This window comes from Motacilla alba, chromosome 4 (genome assembly GCF_015832195.1).
Source record: "Motacilla alba alba isolate MOTALB_02 chromosome 4, Motacilla_alba_V1.0_pri, whole genome shotgun sequence".
NCBI lineage: Eukaryota > Metazoa > Chordata > Aves > Passeriformes > Motacillidae > Motacilla > Motacilla alba.
In genome coordinates, this window is record NC_052019.1 from 64,074,755 (window position 1) to 64,091,791 (window position 17,037).

Consider the following 17,037-nt stretch of genomic DNA (forward strand, 5'->3'; position numbering starts at 1 on the left):
TGGCACTTGTTAGGAGAATTAAGGAGATGTGATTTTACATGCACAGTCATTTATTTTCAGCATGAGAATCAGTTGAGAATATTAACCCAGGAAATCATCTTTATCATACTTATAAGTCTGAGTTAAAAATCTCCCATGATATACTTAGAGAGTACTGCTAGGCTGAGGCAAGCAAACAGAACCATCCTTCCCATTAACAACGAATACATAATGGAAAAATTAATGGTATGAGTTTAACCATAAGAAAAGAGAGAATTTGATTGGACTCCTCATATTGTTTCCTAGTTAATGTTACCATGATTAAGCTTAAAGGAGTGGCATCTACTGGGCTTAATAATTTTTCTGAGATATATAAACATAGGCAAAATACACCACAGTTAGAAATTTTAATTCATACACAGCTGAAGTGAATCCATATCACAGTGCCAGGATTTGTATTATTTCACAGACATTGCAGGACTATCAACTTGCCTTAATATAAGAACTTTAAGACCGGTATTTGGCTAATGCATGAAAATTCCATTTGTATTCTAAACATGGACTTTGACCAGAAAAAAAAAGAGAGCTGTCTCCTGATGCCAGCTGGGACAATCAAGAACCACTTAGCAACCTGTGGAGATTTCAATCACTCAAGCAATTGGCAGGTTAGTTGGATCCTAATTATTTCTGAAATGAGAATATATTTCTGCAGCTTGAAATGAAAGAGTTAGCATTTTCAAAAAGAAAAGAAATAATCTAGATTGGAAAATTTCTCACTTTTATCCAGAAATCATTCATAATGAATAGGATAACATCAGACTGATGACCTGTCATTAGAGGGGTTCCACAGAACTTCATTTTAAGTCCCTTTGCTCTTCAACATCTGCATAAATGACTCAGACTGAAGGATACTGAGCAAGGTCACAGATGCCACAAAATTGGGAGGAGAAGAATCCCTCAAAGGCAGAGAGACCTCGACCAATTAGACAACTAGACAATCACCAACCAAATGTAGTTCAACAAGGAAAAGTGCCAGATTGTACAGATAGGATTGGGCAACCCTGGATATACGTAGACTGGGGAATGAGAAGCTGGAAAACAGTGCCACAAAAAGGGCTCTGGGGGTCCTGGTGAATGGAAAGTTGAATGTGAGTCAGCAGTGCCCTGGAGCCAGGAGAATGGCCAGAAATTGTGTCAGGGGAGGATTAATTTAGATATTAGAATAAGCTTCTTCACCCAGAGGGTGGTTGGGCACTGGAACAGGCTCCCCAGGTTCATGGCACCAAGCCTGACAGAGTTCAAGAAGCTTTTGGACAATGCTCTTGTGCACATGTGTATCATTCTTGGGAACGGTCTTGTGTCTGGCTGCTTCCCTTGGGAGACTATTCCCATGCCCATCTACCCTCTGGATGAAAAACCTTTTCCTGATATCAAACCTAAACATCCCCTGACTCAGTCTCATGCCATTCCCTCAAATCCTGTCCCTGGTCATGAGAATGAAGAGATCAGGGCCTGCCCCTCCTCTTCTCCTTGTGAGGATGCTGAAGTCTGCAATGAAAGGTCCCTCAGTCTCCTCTTCTCTAGGATGAACACAAATCTCAGCTACTCCTCATATTGTTTTGCCTCCAGGTTCTTCACCATCCTCCTGTTCCTTCTTTGGATGCTCTTTAACAACTTAATATCTTTGTAATAGTGTGTTGCCCAAAAGTGGATGCAGTACTCAAGGTGAGGCTGCACCAGTGCAGAACAGAGTGGGGCAATCAGAGGCGAATGAAACATGTTTGAGCCATATATACAAAGGAATTTATGAAATGCGAGACCTTGGAAATAAAAACTAGAAGCCTGACCATGACAAAAAGCACTGACCATTTTCTTATTTCTCAAGAATAATACACTTCTATAGCTATCACAAACGACCTAATTGAGGTACTAATTTCTCCAACCGATGCTTTTGGTCCTCCCTGAGCTTCAAGTTTTTTCAGCTGCAGGCTCAAAGTTTTCTGCTCTCATCAAGCTAAAATAAAGAGAATCAAGCTAAAATAAAGCCAAGAATTGCTCCCAGACAAAAGCTACTAGAAAAAGAAATCTGCCTGGCCTTTACCTCCCCAGACACAAAAATAAATAGCACAAGGAGTCTTTTCCACACCTAACAGCAGTTACTCTGATGAAAGAAAAACAATAGTATTAACTAGACTACAGTAAATGACTTTTCCTTCTGCTTTGGATAAACCCAGTCACACAAGAACAGATAGGTTCTTAAAGGTACTTCAGGTTCTACTTTATACAACTGGGTTTTGAGTTTGTTAGTGATGCAGGTCAGGAGCTTAATAATGCACTTGACAAATAGAAGTTCAATCTCAGCAAATCCACAAAAGTATAATTATAGATGTGCCATGAGGGGAAATAGCAAAAATATGAATCAAATTCAAACCAAGCATTCATCTTGTTTGCAATTCTCTTTTCAATTTTCCAAATCACCAGATTAAAGTACCACAAAAAGAAATTTGTGATGAGAAAAAGCTTATTAGATCACATTGTATTTGTCTTTGGCAATATAAAATTGCTCTCTACAGCAGGTAGATCAGTGCTTAGGTCTGAATGAGCAACGAGACAGATGTTACTGATCTACTGCGAAAGAAAAATACTTCTATTGAAATAAAAGAAAGAGTTGTGACTTTATATTTCATCTAATGTTTCATTTCCTCAGCTTAATCCTACCTTTCACATCTCCTCTGACCTTCCCAAATTTTTTTCTTGCTTTTGACTGGCATTTATCTGAAGTAAATAGTTTTCATCTTACCCTCTTACCAGATGAAATAACTCAATAATTAAGCATGCAAGTTTTTTTGGGGTGCCTTTTCTTTTTTAAGCACAGATGGATCTGTAATAAGTATAATGGCAAAAACAACTTTTTCTATTATCTTAACATTTTAACAGGGAAAAATTATTAATTTGGAATTAATACCCACCAATATCTGTGCAAATTAAATTTTCCCAAATATATATTTGAATTTTTTGTGATCACGTCACAGTGGTAATTCACAGTCATCTTCACCCAACCATTTATTTCTCTAACAGACTGATTGCATTCAGTCAAGCTCACAGAATGTTATCTGATGGTCCTTCAAGTTATTATTTTTTCCATTAAGAATCACGTTTTAGGCTTGCACAATACTAAGATCAGACCACCAAGCGTGCAGTTACTCAAACCTCATTGATTCTTTCATAGAGTTAAAAAAGGTTTGTAATGTGAGCTGTATTTTTGCAGCTTGAAGTTGTTAGATTTTTTAAGTAGCTTTTAATTCTACAATTAAAATATAGATCATGTTATAAACACACAAAGTAGGGTTGGCAAATTTTTATAATGACCACATAAATCATATGCATAATCACATTATATTTTTATAACTAGCATATAATTACTTTTCAACATAAATTTCCGCTGGTTGCAAGCCGTTTACTGAAGTAGTACTTGAATTTTAACAATCCAATAAAACACACAGATTTTATTGCTCATCCCATTTTTACCCTATGGAAGCTTGGCTCAAGGAAAAGATGTTGCTTCCTCAAAGCAAAAAAAATTTTCCCCATGAGCACTATTTTTAAGATGGGGCAATATGATTAATCTGCTTCTAGGAAGAACCATTAGCCTGAGACTATCCTTATGGGGAAGGGTTTTCCCTTCTGTATCCTCAAAATGAAGGTTAACTGAGAGGAGCTTTCGGCAATGCTTGCATTACTAAAGTCTCCATCAGATGCTGGGTGAAGCATTTTAACCCCAGTCTTCCAGAAGGGTATGTCTAAATCCCTTGCAATGATTTTGTCTCCTAACTGCATGTCCAAGTCACAGACTGTAAAAGAATTTTATATTGAGTGTGTCTTTCATCTGTCCTTCTTTACAGAGCTTTGTCTTGGTCTTAGATTTGACCATGAATTAAGAGGTATTTTCCCTATAATATTTTTGAGTGTAAGTGGAATGAGAGATTTGTAATGGCATGCTGTTAAAACTAAGAATACACAGTACTTTAAACACTAAATTTAAAAAAGCCATTCAAACTATAGAAATATCAGTAATACTGATGAATGGCCTAAATTTGATAGCCAAATAAAAAACTATAAAAGATGAATAGTAGTTCTTAAAGCATCAGTGCAATCAACAGTACTTGTAGTTATTTTCCTCACTGAGATTGCTTCTGTATCCCACTTTTACGTGCAGTTAGGCTAAGAGAAACATTTGGTAATTAAGAGAGTTCCAAGAGCTCTGTAGAACAAAGGTGGTACCTTATGGGCTCGGATTATTTGAACAGCTGAATTCTACTGGAAATAATTGTGCCAGCATATACACAGGAGTATCCTCAGTCTGGCCCACTTCTCCCATGTCCATGCAATATAAAGTATCCTGAGAAAGAATAGTGTAATTCCACTGGGACTAGTTGCACAGCTCCTGTCTTAGTGAAAATCTCACATCAGAGCACTCAGCTGGAGAACCCTTGAAAACGGATGAGAGACAACTCTCATCAGCAATCTGCCGATAATATGATCACTCTGACAATTTTTACAACAGTGCTCTTATATTTGGAGGTTTTACTAAAGCATCACCTCTAGGGGTTAGATGTTTTGTGAGGCTCTCAGCTTTTATTTTTAAGCTAAGTTTTCAGGTCTCACAATTCATGCACTAAAAACTGGAAGTGACTGATGTGATCATTTGTACCCCTCGCACATCATTATAGGATTCCCCTAAACTTATTCAAACTTGAATCAGAGAATTATTTTTGAAGTGAAAGTTTCTGTGATAGAAATTCCATCACTACATAATTTCAGACACAGACTTGAGAAGATTGAGTTCATCTGCCCAATTAAGAAATAAGAAAAATAAATATGAACATGTAATTTTGAAAAACTGAGTGTTTTTTAATCTTACATATATATTTTTTATTTTTGGAGGTGGATAAAGTTAAGGAGATTTTATTCATAATTTGTTAATGTTGCTAATATTTTAGGTGAGAACCATCTGTTTATGCTTTTAAGACGCATATTCAAAAGTTGGCCCTGTGGATTAGTTCCTCTCACTAAAATATAGGTAAGAGGCATAGAAAAGATAAAGATTTTTTTGAAGTCACAAGCTTTTGTCACCTTTCTGCCTTTATGGATTATCATATTGGCTGCCCCGGTGTTAACGAGAGAGTATTTGATTACTAGTGAATTAGTTCTAGACAATTGACAGAAAATGGAAGAAATTTCAGACTGACTAGTTATATTTTCCTTATTCAAATCTAACAGTTTATGATAACGAAGAAATACTTTCTACACAGATATGTGGTAAAAGATTAAAAGTAATTGACAAATAGTCACTGAGTGAAAATTTTGCAAACAATTTCTGCAACTTAAATTACCAGTTAAAGGAACAGATGTTAAAAGAAATCAAAACTTGCAGGCAATTAAATTCCTGATTTGATCTTATGTAAAGTCAGGAAAACGTAATTGAAGCATTTGTTTTTTTCTCTATAGTGGTCAATATCAGGACTGTGCCAGAGTCTTATTTGACAATTCACAAATTGATCCGAGGATACAGAACACTGAGCACTTGTTTGATAACTCTTAATCTCTCCCTATATATGTTCCAATCTCCTCTTTGGTCTGAACTATTTTATATGAGGCTAGAAGAGTTCTTAGTATTGCAACTTGTGAGCTTCCTGCATAGTTGCTTGTGATGGCAGCAGATTAGATTCTATAATGCTTTTTTTTTTCTCCACCAGTCCAAGGTTGTATTATTTTTAATGGTTAGTAAAGAAGAAACTTTTTCTCTACTTTCAATTAACTGTGAACTTATTTTGGTGTGAATTACCCTTTCCTGCAAAATCTGTCACAAAATTGTAGCAGGTTTTCCTTACACAACAATTTTCATCACAGACTCTGACAATCCTTTAAAGTACAAATAAAATCTTAGTGCACTGAAAATCCTTCTGATATTTAACCTAACACAAAGAATCTTTCAGCTTGTGTTCTGAGTGTCCTTCTCAATAGACTAACTTGAAATCCAAATTAATACTATATGGGCACATGAAACTGCTGTTCAAATGGAAGGCAACAGTTGTTTTGCTAGATTACATCAAAGATAGGGTTTCAGCTTTTATTTTTGGCACAGCAAAAAAGTAACTCACTGATTTCTGATACAGTTAACCTCTCACATTTAGAGTTAAATTAAGAAGAAGCCACAAGAGGAATACGCAGAGTATCTCTGTTGATTTTCTAACTACTCAAACATGAAAAATTGCTTTTCATAATGCCAGACTTTCCTATATCAGCTCCTTCAACTTTATGTTCATTAAAAATATATAATTCAATATTTTACAGCACACTCCACTCCCTTCTTTGTCACATAACCTTTTGTAAAAACAGGAGGACAAAAATTTGAAGCTAATAAGGTGATGAGTCAGGTGTTTCTCTTTTGGAGAGAACAGGATGCAATTCTTCACATATATTGGACACTTCTAATACCTAAAAGCTTCAGAAATTGGTGTTACAGATAAAAAAAACGTGACTAATTTAAGCAAGTAATAATCCATTTCAATTAAAAAGAACTTAATTAATATTTAATAAAGTCCACACGCTTGATGACTTAACTAGATCTTATGCATCTTTTTTGTAACAATTAGTTTGCCATGACAGTGATTAGAGTACCAGCAGCTCGGGTATTCTAGTTATGTTATTGTAAGGCATTTGTGAAAGTCACGCTCCTCAAATGTACAATATAAGGGCACACAATTTAATTAAAAGTCAAATAATAGGCTGAGGGAACAACTTAACGCACAAGCCAAGCAAACTGTGCAAAAACTGCGAATGTCATGTAAATATTAAGAATTATTGATCTTGGCTTTCCTTGCTAACTATTTTTTATGTATAATGTTTCATTAAAAGGTATTAAAAGAATTACACCTTCCTAAAAGCACATATAACTGCTGACTTTGTTTTCATGTTTTCACTCCACTTTTCCTATAATGAAAAATAGGATCAAGATGACTGGAAAGAACTTTATGCTACATGTGGATCACTGTGGACTAAGTCTAGTTTGTTAAAAAGCAGTTTCTGTAGTTTGCTCTGTAGAATTCTGCTAGACACACACACATAATATACTGTCCCAAGTTTTTTGCTTTTTTCTTTTCCTCTACTCCTGACATTTGATCAAAATTTATATAAAACAAATCCTCTTGATCCATATGAGTGTGAGACACATGCAGGAATACCTGTAAGTATTTCATACAGCATTGTTTTCTTTATTTCATTAATTCACAGAGTTCCATCATTGGTCAACAGTCTCAAATAAAACAGCTACTTCCTTTTACTTTGAAAAGAACGTTTGAAGTAAAAAGAGGGTTTGAAGCAAACACCTTTAATCGTGAACCATGGGCTGCCAGGAAAAAGAAGCCTGCAACAGTCCCTCAGTGCTGATTCACTTAAGGAAAAGTGAATCCTCCTGATATGCCTTTCAGCGTTATGAGCTTTAATGATGCCTAGCACAGCAGTGTAATTAACAGTCTCATTGATATATCACAATTCTCTGCTTTCCAGTGGCAGAAACAGGCTAATGCCAGATTGCTTATTAAAGGTACACCCGGGCTGCAAAAGTGTACCAGATGAAACAATCCCCCAGTAGCCATGTAATGAGGCGCAGACATCTGTAAGATTATTTCAGAACTCTGAATGGGAAGATTAAAATCTGGTGGTGCTGCAGATGTTTTTATCATCTTCCCGTCAGCCATTGTCACTGAAAATAGATCAGCCCACCAATGAGGCTGGAATTCCAATGGCTCAAACCTTGTTTTTCCATAAATGCTTTAGTGCATTGCTATCCCTAAATTACTCAAAGACATTCAGATTAAAATAGCAAAAAAAAAAATTATTAAACCTTTCAGAAATATTTTTAGACCTAAATATTTCTAAATACTTTTAGAAAAATCTGCTAGAAGTGAGCATTTTTGGCAGCTCTTCTTTCTGGCAGTACCAAACCTTAATGTATTCGCAAAGGAAGAGAAGAATCTATTTCTTACTTGAAAAAAAAATTCACACATTTCATCAGTTGTGGTAGAATAACTTCTGCCCTCTTTCAGACCTCTTTGTATTGGCACTGTGATATAAGGTAGTCTCAGAGCAAGCATGGGACAGGGGTGTAAAAATGTTACCCTAGCAGGTAGGAAACTTTTACAGGATTGTAGAGAAAACCAAAGAGTATGTGACAACAAATGGAATTCCCCAAGTTCCTGATTCTGCCCTTTCTCTTTCTTCTCACACAGGTGAGGCAATTTCCAACTAAATGAATTGTTGACACTTTTTAATTCTGTAAGGAAACATAAGTAACAAGACCTTTTTTTAAAGAAACCGCTGGACTTTTTCCTGCTTTTCTCCCGTAAAAAGACAAAAGTTGTACCTTTTTTTTTTTTTTCAGTCCAGTCCCTTCACATTATTTTCTCCTGATTGCATGGGCCCACATGCATCAGCTGAAATAATGAAACAGCTTCATTTAGCTAAAAGCAAGAAAATGCTCGTGATTGCCTTAAGCTATTCTTTTGTTGAGGCATGAGCAAAGAGACCCCTTCAATTGGCAGTGCCAGGAGCAATCTGGACAATCACGTCATAAATTTATGGACTTTCACTTTGTAACCTGTTGTGTATCCCAGCCCAGGCACTACTTTGACTGATTCAGGACATAATTCCTGAGACAGTTAAAATGCAGAAGTCTATTTTACATTAAGAAAAATATTAACAAAAATATTTTGCAAATATTTATAAAAGAAAATCTTTTTGTGACAGTCTCTACAAAAATATTCTAAGATTTATCATCTCAAATATCTAAATTTAAAAGAACCAACTGTAACAAAGCCTCAGCCTAGTAACATGCTAGTTTAAATAATTAAGAAAGGAAGATAAAAGTAGCTGTTGGTTTTTTTTTTACTTCATAAAAGTAGCTGGGGTTTTTTTCTTTGTTTTTTTTTAAGGAGGAAGTGGAAAGAACAGCAATTTGTTGCCTTCTATAAAATACTAAAATGGTAATATCTGATAATATCTCTGATAATATCCCTTCAATTTTTTTTTACATTACAACCATCTCCCATAATATCCTCTCATTTGTATTCATTATTTTGACATAATTGTCTCCTCTAATGCAAATTTCAGTTTACAGAAGAAAAATATAAAACATATTCAAAGCTGAATTTTTTCAACGTTTTGATATTTCTAAAGGAGTTTTTCTTCATTAAAAAAATTAAATGTCCATATATTTCAAGTTTTGCACAGAACATTATAGAGTAAAAAAAATAAAAACCCACAAAAAAATAAAATCAAGATTGCTGTTGTTCACCTCTACTCTGGATGTTACTTCCAATTTTTTAATCTTCTGAGATATGAACAAATCTCAGCAATTTTTATAGCTAGGGAATAAGAATGGCTTGGAAATTTCCTTATTTCTAAACAGAAGAGCAATAGTGCAAATAAAACTCAAAATAAAATCCTCTGACTTTATCTAACAAAATTAACTTTCTTGAACTAAAACATTCCAAAGTTCAATATTGATTTTCTGAGACAGACATTTTCTCATAATAAACCTGCTTAATTTTTTATATTTTCTAAATCTACAATTTTATTTTATCTTTTGCAGAAGTTTCCCTCTCAAGAGTGAAAAACACAAGTTGGCAAATGAGTAGAATCACATATGGCTCCAAACTGCAGCATTCATCAGGGACTTATATTTTGGTGTCAGAGGAACAGAAATGATCAGATAATTTACACAAATTTCAGTGCTGCGATATTCTTGTTTCTGTAACGACCACAATGGAATTAATTTCTTTTATCACTGGGACTAGATCAGATCTACCTCCACCACTATGACACATTTATTTACACTTCACAGCCTTCACATCATTCTCAGTTTATTCAGATCAATTTTCCATAGCAAACCAAGCAAACAAAAACAACCAAAAAAAAAAAAACCAAACAAAAAAACCCCCAAACCAAACAAACAAAAAAAATAAAAAAAAACCACAAAAACAAAAAACCAAAACCAAAACAGCCACACAAAAATCCCTCAACAAAACTTCCAGAGAAGGGAAGTTATTTAAGATTTATAAATGTGGTCCTTCCACTGTGTTCAAACTCAGCTGCCCTAAAACCAAACTTTGGTTTCAGGTATTTTTGTTCAAAGCAATTAAAGGTCTACTGCACTTCTGAGAACAAACACGTACATATCAAAATACTTAAAACTGAAAACATTCCTCTTCACAGTAGCAAGCACTTTTAAATTGCCTTGCCATTTAATGCTGCCTCAGTTGCAAACCCAAAATTAAGAAACCTACTTTCAGACATCCTTGTTATTCTTCATAACAATCCCAAAGATGTCTCAGTGAAAGCAGAGTTAAAGCATGCTTAGTGTATTTCAGGAAATCTGTTCCCAAACACACAGTCCAATTAAGTGCCAAATGATTCCTTCAGGTCTCACCCATGTAATCCACACAAGGCCACAGAGATTCTAGCAGCTGAAATTTAATGTCAAAAAAGAACATTCATTATTTGGTAAATCACAAATATACTTTTGTTTTTTCCCTAATTGAGTTCTATTTTGACATTTATCCCTATGCAATGAGTTGACTTACCAATGGGAAAAAAAAAATCTCTATAAGCCAAGAACTGGTGAGGGGATTGAATGATGAGCAGATTTTTATTGTGGGACTAAACAGAGGGAAAAATTTAAAGTCATTCCAAAACAATCTGTGGTCTAGATTCAGAATGACTTTCCTGAGACTTCAGTTTGTGGCTCTACCAGCTACTGCTTTGATAAATTTCCTCAGCACAGATAGATTTACATACAAACACAGTAAGAGTACTATTGTGCCTCCAGTTTTTAACACACCAGGGAGTCTTAAATATTTGCTGCCCACAGAACCAGTACTGAATTTGGTAGAGAACGCAACAGAATTTCTGCTTAACTGTTGACTGATCATCAAACAAAAATTATGCACAATAAAAGTCAATTTCTAAAATGCTAAAACCCCATAAGCTATAAATTCCTAGTCATCCTTTCTGTAGCATTTTTAGTCTAGACACCTTTGTTAAATTGCTTCTTAAACACATCCTTTTGAAATTAGGAATTGCTGAACCATTGAGTCTTTCACCAGGTATCAGCTGGATCACAGCTCTGACCATCCCTGCAGTCTTTGTTTTTTTTAAAGGGATTCTTCCAAATGTTGTGATGAGCAGTGAGCTACTCACAACCAGGGAGTGCTAAAACCCTAAAAAACTGAACTCTTTTCCAAAATTTGCTCTCTTTGATTAGTATCTGATCTCTCAAGAAGTATCTATCTTGGGTCTGGACAGTGTGGAAGGGTTTCAGTGATACTTTAAATCCTTCAGTTTAGGATTTCCAGCATTTCACTTGGAGCTTGTCATGGACTCCATTACGTAAAGATTAAGCTCAGCTTGAAAAACCATGAGTTTAAAAGGCCACCTGATTTATTTAAAGGTCTTCAAGAAAATAAAGAAAACTGCTTTGTACTTCACCATGTTTTTATGAAGGAAGCCTATGAAAGCACTGTGTAAAGGCGTTAACTCACAAGGAGAGTTATTCTAGCAAAGCAAAACCAGAAGAGTGTTCACAATGAAATCTGCCCCTTAGAAAAATTCCAGCTTAATTTCCAGGCCACAGAAGTGTGAGTAGTAATTTTAATTTAGTAATGATACCCTCAAGGCACCATTTTTAAGTAGGTGCTACTGAAAGGAAGGCTATCTCACTGCAATTTCCAGCAATTTCCAAGTGTTAAACATATTCACTTTTATAGGCATGGACATTTAGATCTTGAAAGCACCTTTTATAATTCAAATGTTGATCTCCTGTTTTTTATTGTTTTGTTGGTTTGGTTTTGGCTTCTTTTAAAAAAGTTACATTTCAAAATAAGGCAAAATATCACAGAAAAATACTTATTTTAGGTAGTGTTACAAAGCCCATGAAGAGTACTGTTGAATAGATCTTACCTTTCAGCAAGAAGGCATAGATTTTCATACCCTTATTCAACTTCAACTGCATTCCCTGTGTGAGTAAAAGGAGAGTAGATTGGACCCTTTTGATTGAGTTTTTTGGTTTTTTTTTTTTAATTAAACACATCCTTAGTAATCCAGACTAATTGTAAAACCAATGGGATTCAGAAGCCAGCAGTGAGTTTTGGTACAATGACACCTTGGAATTTGTGCAGCCTTTTTTTTTACTGTGTTTTTGCCACCTGGAAAGAACAATCCATGTCAACAGTACACTTTTGTGGACAGAAATTCACCACTGAGTCAACTGAAACATAGAACTTTTGCCAAAAAATTCAGCATTTGAATGACAGTTAGTGTACACTCATTGGCCCAGAGTAAAAAGATATTAAATTCTTAGTACAAAGGCTAGGCATACTGGAATTAAACTTTAGGATTAATCGTCTAAAATTTTTTTGATAAAATTTTGGTCTCTACTTCTGATATTGCATAAGAAATCTGAAATCCATTTACATTAACTAAATAGACTCTGCATTTTGTTGTTTTATCTCAATTCAGAGACAAAAAAAAAAACAAACCTACTTTCCCCATGCAGATATTATTTAGTTTTTTGTTCCTCTTTTTTCTTTTCCCTTTTTATCCTATCTTTTTTTAACTGTGAGAAAGATAAATCGTATCAGGCATTTTGCAGTTCTGTCTAAAAACAATGATAGCTATCCCCATTCTCCTCTCCTCAGCACTAAAACCCATGACTGGTTGCAGGAAAAATTATTCTGTACAGTTTTCTCTTTGAGGTTAATAGCTCTAATTGCTAGGGAACACAATACCTTGATGAAGTCATAGTCATTAAAAGGGACCAGAATTATTTTAGGTCACTTCCATAGAGAGCTAAAGAATTTTAACATCCATAATATCAAAGCACAAATTCATTAGCATAATGAAATAGGCTAGGTTCAAGTAATTACTTTTCAAAAACCAGAATAACAGTCCTTTAACTAAACCTCAATGCCTCTATATCCCACACAGATAAAACCATGGCTTTCTGTCCTACTGTGGCTGGACCATAAAAGTTGTTTATGGGTCTTTTGCTGCGTAAAACCATAAAATCATAAGTTGAGCCTACAAAATAAAGTTCTTTAAACAGCAAGAGTTCTATAATGCTTTCATAAACTGGAGCCATGATTTCCAGCTTACAGTCAGTGTTCACTCATAATAATCATGGTGGCTTAGTTGATGCAGCAGAAATTAGCTGCGGATCTCTTCATTACTGTCAGCCAAAGTCACTTCAAATTGCAATGCAATGTATGAGTTTAAAAATTCACCCCATTATTGTACATAAATCTTCTCCACGCTCCAAATTTTAGGGACACATATAAGCCATACCTCATGCAACAGATACTAATACTGTTAAAAATCCAGTATTATTCTTAGATTTGAAGTAGGCACTGGAAGAAGATCACATTGCTCAACAGAAGACAATAAATGCACATTTGAATGATGGATTCTTTTACCAACTCCCTGGTTATATTTGCTTGGATTTTCTAATTCTCAATTCATTGAAACAAAAGTATGTGTCCATAGAACAAAAGTAAAACCTTTTCCCATACCAACGTTGATTTTTTTTTTTTAAATTTAGAAAAAACGAAATTAATCTTACATAAAATTATTTGTCTCATATGATCCTACTAATATTTGGTCTCCCAACAAATTCCTCTCAATGAACACAGAAACAAATCACAAATATTTATAACTGATGATACAATCAATTATGGGGGCAGGTAAAAGTTCCCTCTGTTTCTGTTTGTGGGCTCCAATGAAAGAATAGTGAAAATTCCAAGGGTTGATTTTGTTCTTACTTATAACACAAAAGTAACCACAAGCTTAAAAAGTGCTTAAGGGAAAAATGGTTATCTGATGTTTCTGGATGTTTTCTATGAGTTTTTCCATGTAAATCTGGTGGTGGCTTCCCCACTTGGATCTCTTTGCCTTTGATCTTCAGTGACAGAGGTGCTGGTATTCCTGGAAAAAGACACCACCACCAGCTTCCCTGAGAACTGATGCTTTAGTGATTCAAACTGTTTAACAGCTTGGGCTTGGTATTTCTCAGGTGATGTGGCAACTTTTTTCATGTTACTAAATGCATTCCCCACTGCTGTTACTTGTCCTAATTTTTTCCAGGGGGGTTTCCTCTGTTTTGAGGCAAGCACAACATCTAACTCCTGCAGTAGTTAATTAGAAGCGTATTGCCCTTTCCCCACCATGCAGATAAGGGCTAATTCAGCCTTGTCAGGTTTCTGGCATGGAATTATAAAAGACCTTTTTTTTTTACAACTAGGGTAGCCATCGATGAGTAATAAGAGCTCTGAATTTTAGTTACCAATTCCACAAAACTTAGCTCAGCAGTGTTTAAGAGAAAAGTATTGCTATTCAATTTCCTGTAATAAACTGGCGGAGGAGGGAAGTTTAAGACCATCCCTCTACTGTTGAAGCAATATGTGCTGGTATGAGGAACTCTAATGTTAGGTTCACAATACTTAATTCTGCAGCTGTTAGTAGGTCCAAATTAACTTCAGAAATTCTATTTTGTGTTGCAGCAAACATCCAGCACTGTGATAGTAGAGACTCTGGATTTCCTTTAGGGTTAAGATTAGCAGATTTCCATTTCTCACTTGTGAGCCATAAATATTGAGCTTGGCAGTTTGCCAAATAACCCTTGCTCTGGTGATTTTAACTCTTTGCTTCCTGTGAAGCACACACTGCCTTTTGACATTCCACCACAAAATAAACGCTGACTGGGTTTCACTATCACCCAATTCATGTGCAGACTTTGCCATTTTGGTAGCAGCACACAGCACTGTTTCAGTAGCAGTTTGCTGACTCTGACAATCATTTGAGGTTTCAATTTTAACTGAATGTTGTAATGCTGCTTCTTCCTCGTCAGATACCAATGTAAACGCCACGTCTTGCTGTTTATCAGGACAACAGATTAGCTCACTGTCTCCCAACTCCTCCACAAAAAGAAAAAAAGTCTGAGTCAAAAGAACTTATTCCTGAGAAAGTTACAAGCCCTAAATCTCACAGTTTCTCCTGTACAACTCTCTTTCTTTCATGCACAGTCCAAAACACTGTTTGAGGCTCCCTAAAACACTGGCATTTAGCAGCAAGCAGCCTCTCCACCTGCAGCGTTTTTTCGTTTACTTCATTTTGCTGACACTACAATTCTTTCATCAAATCTTGTGAAGACAGTAATGTTTCATTTTCAGATTTCTGAGTAACCAGTCTGTCATTATCCCTATTTTCTTATGCCAACTCCGCCCTAGGGGGAGAAGGAGGACTTACAAAATTTTCAAGAAAGCAAAACAAATTATTTTCTTTACACTGGCCACCTAGGATAGCAATTTTCAAAAAAACCTACACAGCTGCTCTAACAAATTGTCTCAGAGGGGAGGCTGTGGCAAAGTTTCCAAAAGTTTCTACGGAAGGAATATTCAAGGTTTCCCTCAGAGGGAAATGTAGTGTCTAAAGGCACTTCAGGTCAGAGGACAGCATCCACTTCTGACAGAAGTGAGGCCATGTAACCATTCAATATAACACTACAAAAGCTTTAGAGAACTGTAAATATTGAGCAGAAGTATGAGAAAAAAAATCCCAGTGACTTTAGGTAGATGACTTAGGTAGTAACTTAGGCAGGTTCTTTGGAACATAAAAATTGAAGAAAGGATTAAGGCCTAGTTTTTCAGATATGTAAAGTTATAAAAGTTTGAACTCTTCAGGATTCTTATTCTTTATTCATGATTAAATACTCATTATAAGGTTATACTTACCCTACATCTCAAGAAAAACAATAAAGGAGTCACGCTGCTGACATCTGCTTGGATCTCACTTGGTAGAGAGTTGAGCCTCTCCAGGGAAGCCACAGCCTCAATTTGAGAACTGCTGTGTGTTAAGGTTAAAAGTACTGAGTACAACAGTTTCTTAGGACAAACAAACACATTGTGCTCTAATGATGTATTCAGTACAAAGGAATTACATTTTTACAGATCAAAAACCTGATCTCCACCCTTAAATTAAAAGATGAACAAAGCACTAGTACATGAGTGTAGGTTTCTTTCTAAACAGTAGGACTCAAACCACATCCTAGGCGTCATTTCATCCTTCCCCACAGCCCTGACATTCTTCTCCTTTTTATGTGATTACTTACATAACCCTTGCAGAAAAATCTGTCCCTCTAATATTTTCAAACACAACTTTACCTTACAAATCTCTCTGCAATATACATCATGCTGATAAATGCACTTTACAAGATCTGCCTACTATGTCAATTTACAGAGGATACAAACCCTGACAGCTCCTGGCTACAAGGTGTTGTTGCTCAAAATGCATCTCTTTATGCTCTTTCCTCCAGAGTCATCTTGTTTAAACTTCGGAATTTTATTCCACAACAAGGCTGATACATGCACTGAGGAGTGCATAAATGTCTTTTGTTTTCATTCTCTTTTCCCTAGGGCAGTAGCTCAGTTACAAACCAATTCTTTCCACTTGTCAAATAGAAATTCTTTAACAAAAACAACAGCTATTTTCCGTAAATAGTTCCCCCCAGTCTTTATATACAACAGAAACATTGCCTGCATCTTGCAGGCAACCGCATAAAATTTGAAGTCTGTGAAGCTAATACAAAAATAGCAATTTACTTAGGGAGGTGATTACAAATGAAATAAAATCTCAATGGATTTTTTTTTTAATGCACACTTCAAAGTCCCTTCCCTGAAAAGTTTTGGTGCTTACTGCTGACAAAAAATCTTGGGAGAGAAAATAAATATTCTAGATTATTTTTGTATTCTTAAACAAATGTTGGCATATGAGATTCTAATTAGAATGGTATTAGGGATAATTACCATCAAACTTGCTACATTTCCAAATTCAAACCCAGCAGTACAAAAATCTCAGGAAAATTCTAGAATTGCGGAATAAACATTTCTCAGAAATTCCTGGGCAACAAGTCAATAGCCCAGCTTTATATTTCCTCCCCATCCCACAAGT